General features: G+C 37.2%; 1 protein-coding gene across 18 annotated transcripts in view; it reads left to right on the top strand.

The window, feature by feature from the left end:
• The window catches only part of LOC105208449 (low-density lipoprotein receptor), a 301,388-nt gene that overhangs the window by 256,730 nt on the left and 22,027 nt on the right, over nucleotides 1-22,631 (top strand). The gene's annotated exons all lie outside the window — the stretch shown is intronic.

Below are 22,631 nucleotides of genomic sequence, written 5' to 3'. Positions count from 1 at the left end.
ATATTTATCTAGTTTACTCAACATCATTATCTATAATATTTGTCCCATTACAATTAGTTGTTATTTTAAATTAATCACAGTAATGCCATTTGTTTAAAATTACTTTTTTATCACAACTTTTAAAGCAAAAGGTAGGTATGCTATACAATTTGACATGTTATATAAGTATATAGACACATATATGTACTGAAATAGAGTCTCATGAAAGCAATTATTAGATGTAGTATATGTATTCCAATAATTATACATAAATCGTATAATTATAATTTTCCAATATTTAACGCGATGTTGTGTCTAAATCCATGCAAAAATTCTCTATCGAACAATGAAATCCATCAGAATTTCCACCAATATATTGTTAGTTCCACTTTCCACCTAGTATATGTATTTACAGTCATACATCAGGGTTAACATGGAAATCAAATTTCGCATGCATCATGCCAACGAATTATTGCTTTATGACCCAAACTGCACAACCCTTTACTCGCCTCTATTACCAGCAATATTAGCATATTATTCATTGCGAAAGCTCTCATTCCTGCCAGCAGCTAAGCCGGTATTTCACCTTCAAACCGGCATCCTGCATCCTACTGTGCCGCAGTAAATCAGTCAACCGCCAGTCAAATAGTAACACGTTCGTTACAACAAGGGAACCACAATGTACATACATATATGTATGAAAGTGTGTGAAAAGAGTTAAAATAGAGCAATTGCCTGAGCAGGGAGAGCGGCTACAGGTCGTTATATTATGAGTAATGTGGCTTTTTTTCACAATAGCGACAGCTACACAAGGTTGTTATTTTTGCTGCCAGTGTAGTAACGATTGTTGCTGCTCACTAAGAAAGGCACTTTAAATGATTACGAGCAACTTTGGCACACGGCTTTTTTTTTGGATTAATGAGCACAATTTGGACTGAAATAGCAAGCGAAAGCAATAAAAATCAGTAACTCTTAGTTTCAGTTAATAAAAGAGTCGAAAATACTATTTTTGAGAAAATTTATGTTTGTGTAATGCTGTAATAACGGGTGATTTTTTTGAGGTTAGGATTTTCATGCATTAGTATTTGACAGATCAGACATGGTGTCAAAGAGAAAGATGCTCAGTATGCTTTGACATTTCATCATGAATAGACTTACTAACGAGCAACGCTTGCAAATCATTGAATTTTATTACCAAAATCAGTGTTCGGTTCGAAATGTGTTTATCGACAAATTTTGTTCAGCGATGAGGCTCATTTCTGGTTGAATGGCTACGTAAATAAGCAAAATTGCCGCATTTGGGGTGAAGAGCAACCAGAAGCCGTTCAAGAACTGCCCATGCATCCCGAAAAATGCACTGTTTGGTGTGGTTTGTACGCTGGTGGAATCATTGGACCGTATTTTTTCAAAGATGCTGTTGGACGCAACGTTACGGTGAATGGCGATCGCTATCGTTCGATGCTAACAAACTTTTTGTTGCCAAAAATGGAAGAACTGAACTTGGTTGACATGTGGTTTCAACAAGATGGCGCTACATGCCACACAGCTCGCGATTCTATGGCCATTTTGAGGGAAAACTTCGGAGAACAATTCATCTCAAGAAATGGACCCGTAAGTTGGCCACCAAGATCATGCGATTTAACGCCTTTAGACTATTTTTTGTGGGGCTACGTCAAGTCTAAAGTCTACAGAAATAAGCCAGCAACTATTCCAGCTTTGGAAGACAACATTTCCGAAGAAATTCGGGCTATTCCGGCCGAAATGCTCGAAAAAGTTGCCCAAAATTGGACTTTCCGAATGGACCACCTAAGACGCAGCCGCGGTCAACATTTAAATGAAATTATCTTCAAAAAGTAAATGTCATGAACCAATCTAACGTTTCAAATAAAGAACCGATGAGATTTTGCAAATTTTATGCGTTTTTTTTTTTTAAAAGTTATCAAGCTCTTAAAAAATCACCCTTTACTTGATAAAATAACCTTTTAGTTATTCCGTTAGTTATGCTTAATAATAAATATTCCAATGAATTTATGCTTCAAAAATAGCTGATAACTTCTTAGAACATTTGTAACCAACGCAAACATACAGTTATAGTTATATGTAGAGGAATACCAAAGACAAAAGATCTATTTATAAATTACTACAAAAGCAGTGCGGTCATAGAGCAGAACACAATAACAAAAGCTTTGCATTTCGGGCTCTAAATGACAGTCGTAGATCACAAACTCCATAAAAATCAATCGCTCGAGATGAGAATGATGAATGAGCGAGAAAATGAGCAGAGTGAAAGATACGTAAGTTGATGTGTTGGCTACTAAAAGTCAGACAGCAGAAGAAGTAGTTATTGCGGAAATAATAAACTAGCAAAGAGTGATAACAATTAGGAAATTAAAAGCAGCAGCCGGTAATACAATGAACCCTTAGTGAAACAATCAAAAACAGAAGTAATAACAGAGAAAATGTAAAATAGTTGGAAGCGAAAGTGATTAAGTTAAAAAATTTTTTCGAAATTTATTAAAAAACACAATATCCGGTTCAAAAAAGTCTCTAGCAATGTAGTAGTAATGAAATAATAGGAGATAACTGAAGAAAATATCAGCAGAGTTATAGACCCAATCTGTAAACAGTGTAGAATATTTGAAATCGTAGACTAAAATGTATGCAGTCTCCAAAGACACACTCCGCTACAGTTCTTAAAATATCTATAAATTCTTTATCCCTGAGCTTTCTATAAAAACATGTTTTCACATTTAAATTCCACATACAACACATATCGACAAGATATTCAGTCTGCTTGACTAACACATTTATACAGCAATTGCTTGTCATGCTGACTTAATGTCAAATCTTGACGACGACAAAGTGACGACAAGTCGCGTCTCCATGTCGCCTTGGCAGATACAGACTTTTCATTGTTATTCAAAATGATTTCACAGGATTTTCACCACAACAATTTAATTGGTTTAACTGTCAGCGCTAAGGTTTATTCGTAAATACAATATAAAAATTGACAGCGCAGACATAAAGAAATAAATTGAAAGAAAAATATGGGAAATTGATATGTGGAGAAAAAAGTGAAAATTAAATGGTGTTAATAAGAGTTAAATTAAATATATATATTTCTTTATTTTTATTATTTACATTTCATATTTTGGCTTTTTTTCTCACAAAGCAAGAAAATAAATAAATTTTCTTTAAATTAAAAATATATTTTTAAGCATATTTAAGAGAACAACATTTTCTTCATGAACTATTCACTATGATATAGATCCAATCAAAGTCGCATGTCACAGTGAGTTGAACATTGAATAATAATTCGTTTTTATACTCTCGCAACAAAAGTTGCTAAAGAGAGTATTATAGTTTTGTTCGCACAACGGTTGTTTGTAACACCTAAAACTAAAAGACTTAGATATAGAGTCATATATACCAAAGTGATCAGGGTGACGAGTAGATTTGAAATCCGGATGTCTGTTCGTCCGTCCGTCTGTGCAAGCTGTAACTTGAGTAAAAATTAAGATATCTTGACGAAACTTGGCACAAATAGGCACCATAAGAAGATCAAGTTCGAAAATGGGCAGAATCGGACCATTGCCACGCCCACAAAATGGCGAAAACCAAAAACACATAAAGTGTCATAACTAAGCCATAAATGAAGATATAAAAATAAAATTTGGAATAAAGGATCGCACTAGGAGGGGGCATATTTGGATGTAATTTTTTTGGGGAAGTGGGCGTGGCCCGCCCACAAATCGGTTATTTGTATTTAACTCGCAAACTAATAAAGCTATATAAACCAAACTTTCTGCAGTCGGTTCTCTTACATACCCCACCACACACCATGAAAATAGTTGAAATCGGATAATAACCACGCCCACCTTCCATACAAAGGTTAGGTTGAAAATTACTAAAAGTGGGTTAACTAACTAACGAAAAACGTCAGAAACACTAAATTTTTCAGAAGAAATAGCAGAAGGGAGCTATACTCAGATTTTTATACAAAATGGAAAATGGGCGTGACATCGCCCACTTATGGGTCAAAAACCATATCTCAGGAACTACTCGACCGATTCGAATGAAATTCGGTATATAATATTTTCTTGACACCCTGATAACACAGACAAAAAATGGACGAAATCGGTTCACAACCACTACTACTTTCGTTATAACTCAATTTTGAAATCCATCTCATTCCTTCACTTTATAATGTAAACATAAGGAACCAATGAAGATAACGGAATAAAACTTTACACAATTAGATCATCTCTGGCATCACTTGTGAAAAAATTGTCGAAAACGGACCATAACTTTTCAAGGCCCCAGATATCGAACATGTTGAACTCAGCGCCCAAAGATAAATTTTAACCGAAAATATGGGTAAATCTCTCAGATATCTCAATTTAATTCAGAGGAAATTGTTTTCTTCTAATAGTGTGTCTCTGTTCCAAAAATTATTAAAATCGGGTCATAACATTTCCATATACCTCATTGTAGGTTTTTCAAAAGTATCTTCTCCTAGCTCCCATATACCTAATTATAGGTTTTTCAAAAATACGGTGAGCTTTATTCCGCATATATGAATTGGTTAAATTTCTTCAATAAATTGCGAGAGTATAAAGTGTTCGGTTGCACCCGAACTTAGCCTTTCCTTACTTGTTTTTTTTTTTATTAAAAATGCAAATTTAAATTTAAGTACGAATCTAATTTTGTTATCAAACTCATACAAAAATTTAAAATAGACTAGTATACAATTCTGTATAAAGTCAGTTGATTTTCACTCTGACATACATAATATGACTTTGTAGCAGGCAATTTCGGGTTTCCTTATACAAATGTTAGCTTTGAGATGTTTTCGTTTATTCATGCTTGCTGAAAGCTTTATTTTAACTTGCCAGTGCAAACAACAAATACATGAAAGTTATACAAAATTAAAGTGACGAAACACTTTCGCAAAATGACGCTCAAGTGGCATTAACAGCAATAACACCTTCACATACTTACATATACTCGTGCATATAAGTAAGCATTTGTGTACAGAAGTGTGCTATTATGAGTGAACGCACATGTCTGTTGAGAAAACAGGTGCGTTTACTCAAGTGTTTGCCTTTTTTCCCCCCACAACAACTGTGTCTCACAAGAGCAGCTGTGTGTGTGTGTGTACGCAATAATTTAAAGTGCAACAGCAACTCGAGTAAATGAAATCAAAACAGAAAAAGGCTGTTGAAATCAACTTGAGATAAAAAAGCAAAAGCCAAACAGCAATTTCGCACGAAGCGGTGGCACATGAGTGTGTGTGGCAACACCGTTAAAAAGAAAATGGTGCACAAGTGTCAACTTAAGTTGAGAAGTGTTGTCGACTTTGAAGGCGATCAACAATTCACGCCGTGCAATACATACGCATGTTCATCTATGCATATATGACATATGTATACATATATAGTATAGCACATAATTGTATGTGTTTCTTGCAACATAAGCTTTCCCGCCACACTTTCGAGCTCTTTCAAGGCATTAGTGTGCAAAAAAAGAAAGAAAGAAACCTCTCTGACGACAGTTTGTTTGACACTTTCTCTTTGGTATTTTCACTCAACAGCAGCGACTGCTTTCGCGAACCCTTTTAACAATAGAGAACAACAACAATCTAATCATTATAAGTAAAGCAACAACTTCGCGGGAGGAAAAAACTTACAGGAAAGACTTGAGTTGTTCTGCGCTAAAAATAGCATAAATGGCGTATCTGAAATCTTTTTATCGACTGTTGTTTGCATGCATCCAAACCTACCTACTTATGAGATATGTATGAGAGACCTTGTAGGAAAATCGACTAGTTCGGTACTGGCATTATAGCAGAAATATCCGATGAAATAAGTGAGAAGAGCTGCCAATCAAATTGCTTTAAGATGTCCTTCAAGCAAAACTAAGAAACTAAATATCTCACTTGAAATAATTTTCGCTTAAGAAAAAAAAAATTCAAAATTAATTTATATCAGTTTCTCAGCAGGGTCGGTATAGTCATATGTGTCGCATATATACATACATTTATATTTACTTAAATATATAGTATATATGTAAGTACACACGTATGTGGGCGTTCGTTTTCTCCCCTCAAATGAGGATATGCTCACTTTCATTGTTTGTTTGCCTCGGTGATATGCCAAGTGCCAGGTAAACAAAGTCAAATGTGAATTTAATGCGATTTCTATTGCCGAAAACCTGCTGACAAGGCATTTGCCGCCAAAACGTTGAAACAAACACACACACAAACGCGAGAAATAATGTCGGAATAAAAGTTAGCGCATAAGTGGTAGAATAGAAAAAACAAATATGCTAAGCGAAAATAAAAATAAACAAAAGATGTAGGAAAAAAGAAAAACTTAGCAAAGAAGCTTAGTGTGCAAGCAAATTGCCTGATTTCCTTAAACAAAATAGCATTCGAAGTGTGTGTATGCTTTGTGCATATAAAGTGTTGCTTTAGTTGTGAGTTCCAGCTTTGAGCTACTCGTTATTTCGATGCATATAAAATACGCTAAAAAATATTATTTCGTTCAATGCCTGTCTTTTGTATATTTTGTTTTCGAAAGGAAAATCATTGCAATTTTTAAAAGGTCTCTACGGAAGCAACAGCAAAACATAAATATTTTTCGAAATTTCAGGAAGTGTATTAGTAACTGTGTTTAATTTTAGTTTTTTTTTTTTTAATTTTATTAAATGCGTTCACAGCTTAAAAATTCTATAAGCATATACATATATATCACTTTCGCGCCATTACAATTCTCACCACTCCACTTCTATACTTTCGAATTGAGTTTATTTTTAGCGCTTTGTAGCACCAATGTCCAGATTCCAATTGTTCTCACTCAAATATTTGCAATGTCATTTAACGATTTTCAATTGAGTAAACGCCATTAAGGCATACTCGCAATACATTTATTGCAGCGCCTTCACAGATTATGTAAATATATATGTGTATTTGTATGTACACAGAAATAGAAAGTGACCGAAAATGGCATAAATCAAAATATGCTTAGGCGGATTTTTGTTGCCACTCGGCGGGAAAAAAGTGCAAATAAAGTCAACTTCTGCAAAGAAAGCGAAAACCGAAATATTCTTACGCAAGAGGCTCGGTATCTATTTGCTTATGCCGTTCTCAAGTAATCTATTTCAAGTGTTGGTGTTTTACTTTATTTATTTGGGATGGTTTTATCGGTGGTTTACATATTTAGCTAGCAACTGGCAGACAATTTTGCATGTATACACAAGAGCTGCCTCCACATCGTAGCTCACAGTCCAGATAATATCCATAGTAAGTTGAGCAATCCATCAATTATTATTATACCGACTATGTAGATACATATATGTATATGTATATATATGTACATGTGTGGATTATATATATATTGATGGCTGCACCTAAAGTACCTTTATTATGCTGACTTCAATCAATTTTCTAATAATAACAGCATATATCATTAAATCGCAGTTATAATTAGATTAAATAAATGAAGTTGTTTATTAAGTAGACAAAATCAATATTTAAATTATTATACCCTGAACAGGGTATATTAAGTTTGTCACGAAGCTTATAGCTTATATATATAAATGATCAAAATGTTGAACTGAGTCGATTTAGCCATGTCCTCTGGCGTCTGTCTGTCTGTATATATACGAACTAGTCCTTCAGTTTTTAAGATATCGTTTTGAAATGTTGAAGATGTTATTTTCACTTCAAGAAGCGGCACATTTGTCGGAACTGCCGATATCGGACCACTATATCATATAGCTGCCATACAAACTGAACGATCGGAATCAAGGGCTTCCGCATTTTACTACATATCTTCACGAAATTTGGTATGAGTTATTGTTCATAGAAATAATTTAATCTCAGAAAAAATTGTTCAGATCGGTTAGTAAAATGTTTTCTTTTTTTACTTACTTTGTCTTACGTCTTTATATTTGCTTAAACACATACAGTGTAATCCTGTTATAATGGACTCAACGGGACCATGTTAAATTGTCCATTATAACCGAGTGTCCATCTAATCAGAATATACAATTTTTCACTCAAAAAGTAAATTCAATGTGTTTTTTTATTAAAGCAATAAAGTTTATGAATAAAAATACAAAATTAAGAAAATAATAAGTTTAATTAGTCTTTTGAAAAAAGTCAGTGATTTTCTTTTGGGTGAATGCCTTATTGGCAAAATCTTTTTGTAGTTTGCTTTCGAGTTTATTGAGCAAATTGATCACCGGAGTCTTTTTCAAGCAGCTCATGCAGAAAGTCTTGAATTAAGTCATTGTCTGAGTGTTCTTCTGTGGCTATAATATTCTCGTCAATCCTTGAATATTCATCAAACTTGCTTAAAACCACTACGTTATTAATTTCGATAATTTTGCTTAAAGGTTCATCATCCTCCGGGTCGAAATCTAATCCATCAGGAATCATACCAGACCAGCATGTCGAAAACAGTTTCTTATGGTTTCCTTAGAGACACTTTCCCATGCAACACTTAACATATTGACAGCATCTAAAAGACTCACAGCTTTTGTCGGGTTTGCTTCTTCAGGAAGGTCCATAATTTTCATCAGAAGCTGCTTTCTATAAGATTGTTTCAAGCTATTAATGACGCCTTGATCCATAGGCTGAAGAACCGATGTAGTATTAGGCGGAAGAAAATGTAGTTTAATGTTGTGAAGATGAACTTGAGGATGAGCATGGCAATTATCTACTAATAGCAAAATTTTAGTCTTGGCTTTTATAAGTTCACAATCCCATTTCTTTAAATAGTCAGTAAAGGTCTGAGAAGTCATCCAGGATTTGTTGTTAGCACAATAATCTACCGGCAACGTTTTAACGTTTTTAAAGCATCTGAGGTTGTTATATTTTCCTGAAAGCAGACATTATTCAGAAACAGCGGATTGTATTAAATTGTATTTAAAACTTACCAATAACCAATAATTTCCGTTTTAACGTGCCCGATTCATTAGCACAAATCATGGCAGTTATTCTTTCTTTAGACATTTTTCCACCACTGCATGTTTCACCTTTGATCTTATGTGTTTTGTCAGGCAGCATCTTATAGAAAATTCCCGTTTCGTCCGCGTTAAAAATGTTGTCCATGGAATAATTGTTACTTATTGTAGGCCAGGTTTGTAATATCCAGTCATTTGTAACACTTTGGTCCACAGAAGCCGATTCACCACAAATTTTGCCGAAGCAAATATTATGCCTCTTTTTAAATCTGTCTAGCCATCCGCATCCGGAACTGCATTTTTTGAAAATTAGCACCCACAGCTTCTCCGAATTCATTGCCTTTCATCATTAGAATTGAATCACTTACTGGAAAATTATTGGCCCTTTTCTGCTGAAACCATTTAAACAGTAATTCATCAATTTGAGGATGTGTCGCCACTCTTATTTTTTTTCTCTTGTCGTTGACTTTCCAATCATTTTTAATTTTTTCCCGATAAATCCATATGTTCGAAACAGTCTGTTTTTTTAGGTTTTTATTCAAGCAAATGTCAGCTTGGGAAGTTCCTCCTTCAATTTCGCATATTATTGTATATTTTTCATGCAAAGTAAATGCTCGCTTTTTATTTTTTTCCGACATTTTTCTTAAAATTAACAACTCTCAATGAAAAGCCAACGAACGTCACTTTCAGCCCTCCGCAGAAGTTGTTTGCCTTCTTTGACTTATTTCCAAGAAAAAATGAACATTTTCTGCTGCAGAGACTGATTGTGTCTCTTGATCGAATTCGGGGAAGTACAAAATTTTGCTTATTGCCAACTGATTGCCAACTTTGTTTTGAAATTTGATTTTGAAAGCTTAGGTTATAATGGACAAAATCCGATTTTATTGTCTATTAGAACCGGAGTCCATTATAAACGAGTCTATTTTAACCGAGTTTTTTACATATGTTTGAACTGCGACTTGACAAAGAGGTACATAATAACAGAGTTTCCATCTTAAGCGAGTCCATTATAAATGGATTACACTGTAGTTACTAAAAGAAATGCACCTGTGAAAAGTATATTAGCTTCGGTACAGCCGAAGTTAACGTTTTTTCTTGTTTTTAGTTTAAAGCAATGCCATTCTTTGAAAATCGCTTCTCAAATATATAGCCATAGCCGAGTTCAAACCTTCGTATTTTTTGCCAGTTGGAAGAGTCGAAACCAAAATCCACAAGCTGTCTATCAGCAAAGCCACACTTTAAAATCGACAGCACACTACACTTCATATATGGTAGTTAAAAGGCGCTTCTATTTCTATGTACAAACGAGCCCTTTGTGCATTTTTTCAAACTATTTGTAGTCCACTCTTTCGCATTCAATTTTTAATTAAACACAATTGCTGGCATTTTTTCTAACAAATCTACTTTGTGTGCAGAGCAAGCCACTTGCGGTGGTGTGGCAACTTTTCGGCGGTTTTCATAGCGTTTTCATCACGGACTTTCAATTACACAACTTTACGGCGTTCGTCCACTTCTGAGCACATATATTTTCCAATTTACGCGCATTTTGCCGAAACAGAACTTTTCTCAGCCAATTTTGGTGCGCGAAGCTCTATATTTTATCAAGCATTTATCAGGTAGTTTACATATACAAACGTGTGTGTGTGCGAGCGCCAAACCACGAGCACCTCCTTTACCACTGCTGGCTGCTTTGTTGATGGGAAATGAGTTTTTGTTTTGTACACGTTTGTATGCTGTTATTTCGCTGAAAGTTATTACGAAAATAACAATTTGTGAAGTGAATTTCTAATTATGCGCACGTTTGCTTGGTCAGTTATGTGTATATGCATGTGTGTATGTGACTATTATGACAGCGTTACTCATACGTCACGGTGCACCGAAAAGTTATTTTAAATATTATACAAAATTCTTCTTTCCTGTTGAGCAAATTGTATAGTACGACAGCTTGAGCAAAAAAACAACAACAACTAATAAGTGGGTAAATGTTTAAAATTTCCAAATTGTATAAATAATGTAGTAAAGTTGAAATATGTAATAAAGTGCTAATTTACATTATATAATGGCGTGCGCAGCACTACAACAAATAACTACAAAAACACATATTTGCATATTACAGCGCACTTAGAAAATAAAATTATATTTCAGCAAAGCTTTAAAATAATAAGCGAACATGCACTGGCCACCAATAAATAACTTGATTATGATCTGCACACATTTTTATACTCTCGCAACAAAGTTGCTAAAGAGAGTATTATAGTTTTGTTCACATAACGGTTGTTTGTAACACCCAAAACTAAACGAGTTAGATATAGGGTTATATATACCAAAGTGATCAGGGTGAAGAGTGGAGTTCAAATCCTTGGCACACTTATTTCTTGGCACCACAGGAATGTTTCTTTCGAAAAAAAAAAAGAAAAAAAAAAAGAAAAGAGCAAAATCGGACCACTGCCACGCCCACAAAATGGCGAAAACCGAAAACACTTAAAGTGTCATAACTAAGCCATAAATTAAGCTATTGAAGTAAAATTTGGTATGAAGGATTGCACTATGATGAATATGTCGATCAAATTGTGTATTATATAATGTTAATTAAGTTAAATAAATAAATTGCGAGAGTATAAAATGTACGGTTACACACGAACTTAGCCCTTCCTTACTTGTTCTTGTTACAATTGTGTGGCACGCCTACAAAAAGTATGCAAAATCGAAAAGTTGCAACAACTAAATGCAAGAAAGTGGTTATACAAGCCACCGCTATCAGCCGTTTAATAAAATATGCAACATATGCTGCGCGTGCAACATGTCACCCAACATATTTACCGCCAACTCCACGCTGTCGCACCTACTTTACTATTGCCATAAGTGAGGCAATTAAAACTATTTCGCATTGTACATTTGCATTTGTGATTCGACGCCGCGTGTTTGCTGCAGTTGAAAAGTTAATGAAATACACATGTACAAGAGTCAACAACAACAACAATAACAGCAAACAAACATATGTTGCGACAACTGAGTTAAATGTTTTTTTTGTTTTTCGTTCGCGAGTGTATGAGTGTATGAGTGTGTGTACGATGTGTTTAAATTTCAAGTGAAATATATATATACAATATATACACACAGTCACTTGCCACTTGCATTTATAAAATTAGCATAAGAGCGTAGCACATGCGACGCATTCAAATGTGGTTCTGAAAACTTACGAGTATCACATTGACTGCTGGGTAATAATTGCAAGTCATTTTGTTTGGCGCGTAGGCGTATATGTCAAATAACTTTTCACTTTGAGCGCTCGCTGCCATGTCGCTATGTTGCATTAATTTGCTTTAATTTGCATACTTCGAATGAGTTCTACTAATGAATACTTGTCGAAGTGTTCGCATAGAAATTTGCTCCATTGTTCGAAGGTGGCAATGCAATTCGTTGCGTCAGTTTGTCGCTTACGCAGATTGTGAGCTCAAATAATTTACATTTGTAAGCGTAAATTGGCATTCGTGGAATGCCTGCTAATTAAAGTTGCAAACGCTCACTGTAGCTTTGTAAAATCACAGGCCGTTTCAGTTGGCCACCTAAAGTGGTGTGAAGGATTTTATTTGCAAAACGAGATAGCGACAAAATAGTATAACAAAAAAACAAAATATGTATATAGGTTTGTAATGAATAAACTCAAAAACTATTGTGCCGATTTCAAAAATTCTTTCACCATTGGATAGCTACATTCACCCCGAGTAACATAGCCTATATTTATTGCTAGAATCTCAACTTTCTGAAAACAGTTCCGAGGTGAGGGTATCAAAAAGACTCCGTGATGGAGAATATTAATCTGAAACTGAAAATCGTTTTGCAAGTCATTCTCTTCGCATTGCAATCGCGTGGAGGAGAATCAAGTAACGAGCGTTTGCAGCTGCGTGCTGAACAAAATTTGAAAACCTCTCAAGTACGCGCTCGAGAGCCGAATATAGAGCGTGTGCAGCGGCTTGAAGAACAAAATATTGGAAATATACAAGCTCGCACTAGGACGTCGAACTCTGTGCGTTCCCAACGCCTTCATAATCAGAGAGAAAGACAACGGACACCAAAGACTAGAGGTCGTAATCAAGTTTTAGCTCATTGCAAATAAAATACTATTTCATGTTCGAATATTCCTCATTTTACTTTTTTAAAATGAACCCAAGAAACGGGAAAGTAAAGGGTGATTTTTTAAGAGCTTGATAACTTTTTTTAAAAAAAAACGCATAAAATTTGCAAAATCTCATCGGTTCTTTATTTGAAACGTTAGATTGGTTCATGACATTTACTTTTTGAAGATAATTTCATTTAAATGTTGACCGCGGCTGCGTCTTAGGTGGTCCATTCGGAAAGTCCAATTTTGGGCAACTTTTTCGAGCATTTCGGCCGGAATAGCCCGAATTTCTTCGGAAATGTTGTCTTCCAAAGCTGGAATAGTTGCTGGCTTATTTCTGTAGACTTTAGACTTGACGTAGCCCCACAAAAAATAGTCTAAAGGCGTTAAATCGCATGATCTTGGTGGCCAACTTACGGGTCCATTTCTTGAGATGAATTGTTCTCCGAAGTTTTCCCTCAAAATGGCCATAGAATCGCGAGCTGTGTGGCATGTAGCGCCATCTTGTTGAAACCACATGTCAACCAAGTTCAGTTCTTCCATTTTTGGCAACAAAAAGTTTGTTAGCATCGAACGATAGCGATCGCCATTCACCGTAACGTTGCGTCCAACAGCATCTTTGAAAAAATACGGTCCAATGATTCCACCAGCGTACAAACCACACCAAACAGTGCATTTTTCGGGATGCATGGGCAGTTCTTGAACGGCTTCTGGTTGCTCTTCACCCCAAATGCGGCAATTTTGCTTATTTACGTAGCCATTCAACCAGAAATGAGCCTCATCGCTGAACAAAATTTGTCGATAAAAAAGCGGATTTTCTGCCAACTTTTCTAGGGCCCATTCACTGAAAATTCGACGTTGTGGCAGATCGTTCGGCTTCAGTTCTTGCACGAGCTGTATTTTATACGGTTTTACACCAAGATCTTTGCGTAAAATCTTCCATGTGGTCGAATAACACAAACCCAATTGCTGCGAACGGCGACGAATCGACATTTCACGGTCTTCAGCCACACTCTCAGAAACAGACGCAATATTCTCTTCTGTACGCACTGTACGCATTCGTGTGGTTGGTTTAATGTCCAATAAAGTAAACTGAGTGCGAAACTTGGTCACAATCGCATTAATTGTTTGCTCACTTGGTCGATTATGTAGACCATAAATCGGACGTAAAGCGCGAAACACATTTCGAACCGAACACTGATTTTGGTAATAAAATTCAATGATTTGCAAACGTTGCTCGTTAGTAAGTCTATTCATGATGAAATGTCAAAGCATACTGAGCATCTTTCTCTTTGACACCATGTCTGAAATCCCACGTGATCTGTCAAATACTAATGCATGAAAATCCTAACCTCAAAAAAATCACCCGTTACGTACATATGTATGGGAGAGCGTGTATATGTATGTAAAAACTTATAACTTTTTGAAATGTTTGTTTAAACCCGTGCGAAACCGGAGGGGTCTGCTAGTTTTTAATAATAGAAATTATTTTTTACACCAAAAACCCTATCATTTTCAGCGTTCAACTGTTTTCTATAAAATTTGCTAATTTTGAATATAAATAAAAATAATTGTAACCCAGGTCAACGCCAACAACTCAATAGCAATATGTTTGAAGGCCCCATCCATATGCCACACGCTTGACAACTACAAATCTGCTTGTAGCATTTATTTTCCACTTTAGCAACAAATGACTGGCCAAGCTTTAAATAATTGCCTCACTTACTTTAATTAAGCACAACAAATAACAGTTAAAAGCCCGCATAATTTTCAAATGAAAGTAATTACGGACAGTTTAATGCCGCACGATAGCTTGTAACCCAAAGCCAGGCAAACTCAGGAAGCAGTCGGCCTACGAACCGTGCGTGGATGAATGGCTACCAATTTTAGGCAAAGAGTAAATGTAATAAAAACAACAATAAACACATTTCTCCGCGCATCATTTGCTCTAACTTCGAACAACATATTTTTCCAAGCACCTAAAAGTGTGCTACAATAATTTGTAAGCGGTGCAGATGTTTGCCATATGAAAAAAAAGTACAACGAAACAAGCAAAAAAGAAAAAAAGACAACAGAGCGCCGAATACAGAAAACAGAACACAAAAGCAGAGGCTAAAGTTGCCGCATTTTATGACTAGCAATTTCGGCAGTTTCGTCACCCTAGAAGGCTGCCAGCTGCCAACAGCGCACAAAAGTCAGCTGTACAACCTCAAAACAAGCAAACTTTGAACGCTCAACTAAACAAGAATATCAAGGATATGCGCGCACACGTGTGTGTGTGTGTGTGTGTGAGCCCATGTACATCCATTGCACTAGGACTACAAAGTTCCGTTGGCTAAATTTATCAGTCGAAATTTTTTAACGCGCAGTCCAAATATTTGTACAACCAAACCAACCAAACTAAGCAGCTGGACAACTGCTTGCTGCCGGTGTATGGCGGCAGTGGTGCGGTTGGTGTTGCCAACAAAATTAATGAGTTAACTTTAAATTAAGTGCTGGATGCTGGAGTGTGAGAGAGCAGATAACAGATAACAGATAACGGGCACACACAACAAGGCAGCAGGACAACCCGAACTAAAAACGTAAACAAATTACTTTAAGAAAAATTCCTGAAATTCTTTAATACCAGCAACAGCAGGCACACACGGGACGCAAGCGTAAGCAAAAGGTCCAAAATAAAAGGAACACAGAAAACAAAGCAAACTGTGTGTCGTGTGTTTTAGTTGTTCCTTTTTGACTCTAGCAGTTGTTTCCTGTGTTGATATGTGGCTCTCTCAGTTGTACCAAATGTCCGCCAGCATTTTTGTGTCTCTAAACTTGGTCGAGGCATAGTTGTGTCCAGTCACTGCTGCCATTAAATAGTTCACTCTTTCTACATTAAAAGTTTAGGCTACTACGGGTGTGTTTATTAATATTTTTAATTTTCAGAAGCACACCTGCCAATTTTGGCCGGCCCTTGTCAATAATTTTTAGCCTCTTGATTTTCGTTTGCTCATATTTTTCGTTGCTTTCTTTCGCGAGAGCAACCATAGTCACGATATATTGCATATACAAATATAAAGTACTCGGATATAATATAAGTACTCGAATATAAGCATACACTGTCAATGGCAGCGATATGCACTCATGTGGCAACGCTACATTCCGCAAATGTTAATTAACAACATTAGCGCATTAACAACTTTTCCAGCTTCCATGGCTTTCGCCATGCACACGTTATACACTTTTCCAGTTTTTAATTTAGATTTCCTCGAAATTTTCGCTCTTCTGCTGCGTTCATACGTATTTCTTTACTTCTTTTATGAAAAACTCGCATAACATTTAATCCCTTTCGGCAAAGCTCACCCCTTCCCCGCCACAACGAACGCACCGCAAATTATTCGCTTCACATTTTCATTAGTGCGCAACCTCATATTTTTCATGCATAATTCATTAAACAAAAGTTGTATTTTATTCACTAATTCTGCACACCAAATGAGGCAGTCACGCGGTATTTGCATTATACGAGCATTAAGTAATTTGCGAAAATGAAAACGCTACATTTACAAAACGCACTGAAATAAATTTACAAAAAAAAAAAAGACGAAAAATGTGCACCAAAAGCAACCGCATTTTAGTGAAATATTATATTTGTAGCAGCAACTAAAAAATATTATGGCTTCTGAGGCAAAAAGTCCTTGCAACGGTTGATTAAATAGCAATGCATAATTTGTTGCCACAACTACCTCATTTCATTTCGCAGCTGCCCTCCATCTCGCAAATTTCACTCTCACCCTGCTAAAGGGTTGTGGTTGGTGGTGAAAGCTAAGCTTAAATTCGAAAATAAAAATTTAGAAATTTGATTTGAGACTAAAAATCGGATGTTACGAATAAGACAATGTTATATAACTAAAGATATATAACTGAAGTTAAAAAACGAAACCAAAAACGAAGGTAATAAATTGTAATTAAATCAGACAATGGCTCAATATCTATAAAAAAATATATAATCCAAAAGATCATTAAACTGGCCTACAATTAGGCGTAAATATCATAATACCGAAGACACAAACCTAACACAATAAATTGATAGATTCATCAATCTACAAAATATCCGGATATTAAAAACTGATTGAAGCTGTGTTTTGTGAGTTTCAATTACTGAAATATTAACAAAAATCAGAGTCCTAACTGAAATTAAGCGATTTGTCGTGCGTATGTGTGTGATTGGCGTTGCAACCGTTTAGCCGGTTATAGCCGAATCGACGATAGTGCGCCACCTCTTTCTCTCTTCTTCGCAGTTCGGCGCCAGTTGGAGATCCCAAGTGTAACCAGGTCGCTCCCCACCTGGCCCCTCCAACGGAGTGGAGGCCTTCCCCTTCTTCGGCTTCCTCCGGCGGGTACTGCATCGAACACCTTCAGGGCTGGAGTGTTTTCGTCCATTCGGACAACATGACCTAGCCAGCGTAGCCGCTGTCTTTTTATTCGCTGAACTATGTCAATGTCGTCTGCGGTATTCGCCGTTGCCAATGTTCTGAGGACCATAAATCTTGCGCAAAATTTTCCTCTCGAAAACTCCTAGTGTCGTCTCATCTGATGTTGACATCGTCCAAGCTTCTTCACCGTAGAGCAGGACGGGAATGATAAGCGACTTGTAGAGCTTGATTTTGGTTCGTCGAGAGAGGACTTTACTGTTCCATTGCCTACTCAGTCCAAAGTAGCACCTGTTGGCAAGAGTTATTCTGCGCTGGATTTCGAGGCTGACATTGTTCGAGTTGTTGATGCTGGTTCCCAGGTATACGAAATTATCTACGACCTCGAAGTTATGACTGTCAACAGTGACGTGGGAGCCAAGACGCGAATGCGCCGACTGTTTGCTTGATGACAGGAGATATTTCGTCCTGTCCTCATTCACCTCCAGACCCATTCGCTTCGCCTCCTTATCCATGCGGGAAAAAGCAGAACAAACGGCGCGGTTGTTGCTTCCGATGATATCAATATCATCGGCGTACGCCAGGAGCTGTACACTCTTGTAGAAGAATGTACCTTCTCGTTTTAGCTCTGCAGCTCTTATAATTTTTTCCAGCATCAGGTTAAGGAAGTCGCACGATAGTGAGTCACCTTGTCTGAAACCTCGTTTGGTATCGAACGGCTCGGAGAGGTCCTTCCCAATCATGACGGAGCTTTTGTTGTTGCTCAGCATCAATTTACACAGCCGTATTAGTTTTGCGGGGATACCAAATTCAGACATCGCGACGTAAAGGCAGCTTCTTTTCGTGCTGTCGAAAGCAGCTTTAAAATCGATAACAAGGTGGTGTGTGTCGATCCTCTTTTCACGGGTCTTCTCCAAAATTTGGCGCATGGTGAATATCTGGTCAGTTGTCGATTTTCCAGGTCTAAAGCCACACTGATAAGGTCCAATCAGTTTGTTGACGGTGGGCTTTAGTCTTTCACACAATACGCTCGATAGAACCTTGTATGCGATATTTAGGAGGCTGATCCCACGGTAATTGGCGCAGATTGTGGGATCTCCCTTTTTATGGATTGGGCAGAGCACACTGAGATTCCAATCGTCAGGCATGCTTTCTTCCGACCATATTCTGCAAAGAAGCTGATGCATGCACCTTATCAGTTCTTCGCCGCCGTATTTGAATAGTTCTGCCGGTAATCTATCGGTCCCCGCTGCTTTGTTGTTCTTGTACAACTTCGTGCGTGTACAACTTGATAAAGTTCATGAGGCAAACATTTTTGAAAGCAATTGTAAGGAACTTTTTTTGTAATATGAACATAATATATTATGACAACAAATATGGTCTTTGATTGCACTGAGCTTATATATAATGTATTTTCTAATTTGAATAATGTTCGCAAAATGGTTTTGTCAGATTTATTTATTTTTATTTTTTTGCTTCCTAGTATTCGAAAGCTTCATCGCCTAAATTTGTGTAAACCTCCACGTGCAACGTTTTGTGGCAGCGCTTGTTGTTGTTATATTATCAGTTTATCTTCCGGGTTTAATCTTTTTTTCCTGCTGCATCTGCTTAAATCCACCTCAAACCCACTAAACGCCATTTTATAAACATTTCCGGATTTCTTGTGAACATAAATTGGTCAAAGCAAACAGGCAGTGAAATGAGCCACCACCACAACAACAACAACGGTAACCGGAGTAAAACACAGCAATCAACGTTTCCTACACAAATTTATCTCCGCTCAGTTGTCGCTTAGCGGCCGGATATACCGCGGCGACCGGCGCGCCCTTCACCAACCCTCCAACCCCACCGCGCTTCACTGCCGAGGCGTTGGCAACCGGAGATGCGTTTAATGCTTAACAACTGTCAGTGCTGCCAACTTTAAATGAGAAATTATGAAAATGTGGCAAAGCAAACGCGCCAAGTTATAAATAAAGCAGAGCAGCGAGAAAGGCCAAAAAGGATGTTTGTAGAGAAGTAAAGCACAAAAAATTTGCGGAAATTTATGTGCCACAATATGTGTACAGTTGCTCACATTTTGTTGCTGTTGTTGCTAATATGAAATTATGATTACAACGAGCTGCTATTTAGCCAGCAGCACAGCAATGATCATACATATGAAACATTTGAGCAACAGCAGTGGCAAATTACCCAACAAGACAGCACGGCGCTAGGAGGGAAAGGGCGGGAAAATGCGTAGAGATTTAATATATGTGTTTATACAACTTTACATATATATGTATGTATGTATGTACGTATGCGTGTTGTACAACTGCCTTTGCTCTGTACAACCAGCTTTGCAACTGTTAGTGCCGCGGCAACATTCACGTTTCAACAACTCGTTGCCCTTTTGAGCGCACGAACATCACTTGCGCGCACATCCTAACGCTTTGTCTCGCGTTTCCTGCTATTTGTGCGCATCTTTATATTTATTTATTTATTTATTCACTGTGCAATTTACAATGTCTCAATACAAACCTCCAGCGGCGCCACCCGCTGCGTGCGCTCTGCCCACGGCAAAGTTGCTTGTCCCGGCGCGCTTGCGTTTCCTATTACTCACTTTCATGTGGAAAATATCGAATATGTTAAGAAAGCGTTTGCACGCGTAATGCGTCAGCTGTTTTAAATGGCAGCGGCGGCTGTACGAGTTATTTTTAAATTTTTGCTCTTTGCCGGTTAACGAATAACGCCAGCGACTTGTACTGCTGTTGTTGTTGTTGCTTGTTTGTGGATGTGCATAACATTAGTCGATTTAAAGTGTTTCTCAAAATTTATGACACCATTTTATTGCTTATGTAGCGCACAATTGTGCGAAATTTAGAGTGTCGCGAGCAGTTTCAAATTTTAATGGCTATCGCATTTGCTTGCTGTTTAGACGCCAATGAAAATAAAAGTGATAAAGTCGAAAAAAATTGTATGGTAATCGTTTTGGCCAAGACAAATTTACGGATTTAATTTTGCTTTATTTACTACTAAATTCATTGGGCAGGCGAGGGAAGGCAGTAGCTTAGTTGATCTGCCATTATCTTGCTAAAGGACTGGGTAAATATATTAGATTGGCAAATATCTCCGTTCCACGTTTTTATTCAATGCTTTATAAAAAATGTTACAGTGATCAGATTTAGTTCAAATATGCGACGTTTCCTTCGATAATCTGTTTCCATCTAGATGGCAATTTCATAATACACCTCATAGAAGCCCCACTCCTTATTTACGAAGCAATCGGACAGTTACTTTTCACAAGCCTCTTTTGAGCTCAACTTTACACGACCAATGGCGTTCGCCATGGACAGGAACAGGTGGTAATCACTTGGCGCTATGTCCGGGCTATGTGGTGGTTGCGATAAAACCTCACATCCAAGCTCCTGTAGCTTCTTACGAGTCATCAACGAAGTGTGTGGTCTGGCGTTGTGTTGGTGGAACACTACACCCTTCCTGTTGGCCAATTCTGAACGCTTCTGGTCGATCGCCTGCTGCAGGCGGTCCAGTTGTTCGCAGTAGATGGTAGAATTAAGCGTCTGACCATATGGGAGCAGCTCATAGTGGATGATTCCCTTCCAATCCCACCAAACACACTGCAAAACCTTCCTGGCCGTCAATCCCGGCTTGGCCACTGTTTGGGCCGATTCACCGGCCTTCGACCACGACCGTTTTCGCTCGATATTCTCGTATGTGATCCATTTTTCGTCGCCAGTCACCATCCGCTTCAAAAATGGGTCGAGTTCGTTCCGTTTCAGCACCATATAACAGGTGTTGATTCGATCCAGAAGGTTTTTTTTGCGTCAAATCATGCGGCACCCAAACATCAATCCAGCCTTTTGCAGATGGTTTAAAATGGTTTGGTAACTTACTTCCATCTCCTGGGCGATGTCACAAGATGCCACATGTCGGTCTAACTCGATGTTTTCCATGATTTGATCGGTATTCGTCGTCACAGGTCTTCCGCCGGCTGGCTTATGCATGGTGTCATTTTCACCCGCTCTGAATCGTCGAAAGCATTCCTCCGCAGTTCGAAATGATAGAGTACCGTCCCCCAAAAAAAAAATTTTGGAATTAGTGCACTCCATGTTGACACGTCTATAACTGTTGAACGCAATATCCAAACTAATCATGCATAGCGTTTTTCGTTCTTTTTAGGTTTCAAGACGTATAATATTGCCACATACGAGCTCTTCGCAATTATCATTCCTTCCTTGTGTATAATAATTGAAATAAAAAATAAAACTATATTTCGTGACTACAAATATGATTATATTAAATTCAACAGTTGCAGCACAACCAGAGAAAATTCACTTCTAACGCGCTTATCTCGCTACACATGATTATCTTGTAGCAAAAACATTACTCTTCATAATATTCGAAATTAGAAAAACATCTCACAATGCAAACTCTTGCTATTCTTTAATCCTCAAAATGCGTACAAAGTTTATGGCAAAACATCCAAGACTCATAAGTGTTTGTATTTTAAGCCTCTTATCCATTTTACTTATAAGGCCGTGGAAATAGCTTGTTAAGCTGCAACATTACCGTCGACTAAATCTGTACGCACATTTTCATTATTATGTGGAACTAGGACAGCAGAGAATTAAAAATTGTGCTAATTAAATGTAAAGTACCACTAGAAGCTTGTGCGTTTTCTTTCAAGCTACTTCTTTCATTTGATTCAGTACTTTTTTCGTTTTTTCGTTTTCGCATTGCAGCTGTCATTTGTTATATTCGATTCATTTGATGCCTATGTTGGCGGTATTAAACAACTCAGTGCGCTCGCAAATCAGCCATTGAAGCTTAAATGCACACGTGCTGTCACTCAAGCTTTTCCTCCACTTCTAACTTAGATACTTGGCTGGAAAATCACTGTGCGTGGGCGCGGCATACATTTGTTCTTAGGTACTTCTTATTCATACTTTTATCTTTTCGTTTTCGTTTTCATTTTCTTTTCGTTTTCTTTTTGCTTCATTTGGTTGCTTTCGTTATTAGTGAAGCAAATATCTGCACTTCAAAGCTTTCTTAAATTTCCTTTTATTTCTTTTGTGAGTGCCTCAATTTCGTTGGTAAGAATATATGTATGCTTATGTGATCGCCTTTGATGTTACACGGCCGATGTATCAAAC

The sequence above is a fragment of the Zeugodacus cucurbitae genome, chromosome 2, assembly GCF_028554725.1.
Source record: "Zeugodacus cucurbitae isolate PBARC_wt_2022May chromosome 2, idZeuCucr1.2, whole genome shotgun sequence".
NCBI lineage: Eukaryota > Metazoa > Arthropoda > Insecta > Diptera > Tephritidae > Zeugodacus > Zeugodacus cucurbitae.
Note: the sequence above shows the minus strand (reverse complement) of the source record. Positions and strands in the feature narration are given on the sequence as shown.